Source organism: Amblyomma americanum, chromosome 9 (assembly GCF_052857255.1).
Source record: "Amblyomma americanum isolate KBUSLIRL-KWMA chromosome 9, ASM5285725v1, whole genome shotgun sequence".
NCBI lineage: Eukaryota > Metazoa > Arthropoda > Arachnida > Ixodida > Ixodidae > Amblyomma > Amblyomma americanum.
Genome location: NC_135505.1, coordinates 66374149 through 66374777, shown reverse-complemented (window position 1 = coordinate 66374777; position 629 = coordinate 66374149).

Below are 629 nucleotides of genomic sequence, written 5' to 3'. Positions count from 1 at the left end.
GAGAAAGTCACTTGTTGCCGCTGATTGTTCCAACACATGTTATGGTAAAATCGGCCATAATTACAAATGGTTTCTTATCGGTATGCTATCAAGGAAAGAACAAAATTCTTGCAAAGGGGGCCGATAACCAACACCGAACACAGAACCGCTTCTATTGATAAAAATCGCAGACTTGAAAAACTGTACTTATATGAAAGATTATTTTTAGCCTACAGTGCAACTCCACCGCCTTTATTATTTTTCCGAGACATTGTTCCGCACCTGTATCCTTCGAAGCGGACGATGTCTGCAGTTTGTGCATACCATGTTTCACTGAATCGCAATATGTCAAAACTGCGGGTTAAAGAAGATAACAAAAAAAGAAATGTTGACCTCCTCATCCTTATTCTTTAAGCTACGCACGTTTGCGGAATAAAAGAAAAATGTGGACCGGGTTTTTGCGGCCGGCCCGTTTTAGAACATCGAAAGAACTAGAATCTTGGTAAACACGGTCTCGCGTTACGAATGGCATTCCTCGCACCAAGCAGTGCAGTCATCCCCATTTTCCTCAGGTCATTTTCATCTCGGATGCGAATGGCTCGCGTTCTGGCCTGCAGCCTTTCGCACAAGGACATGCCCGTTTTCCCGCC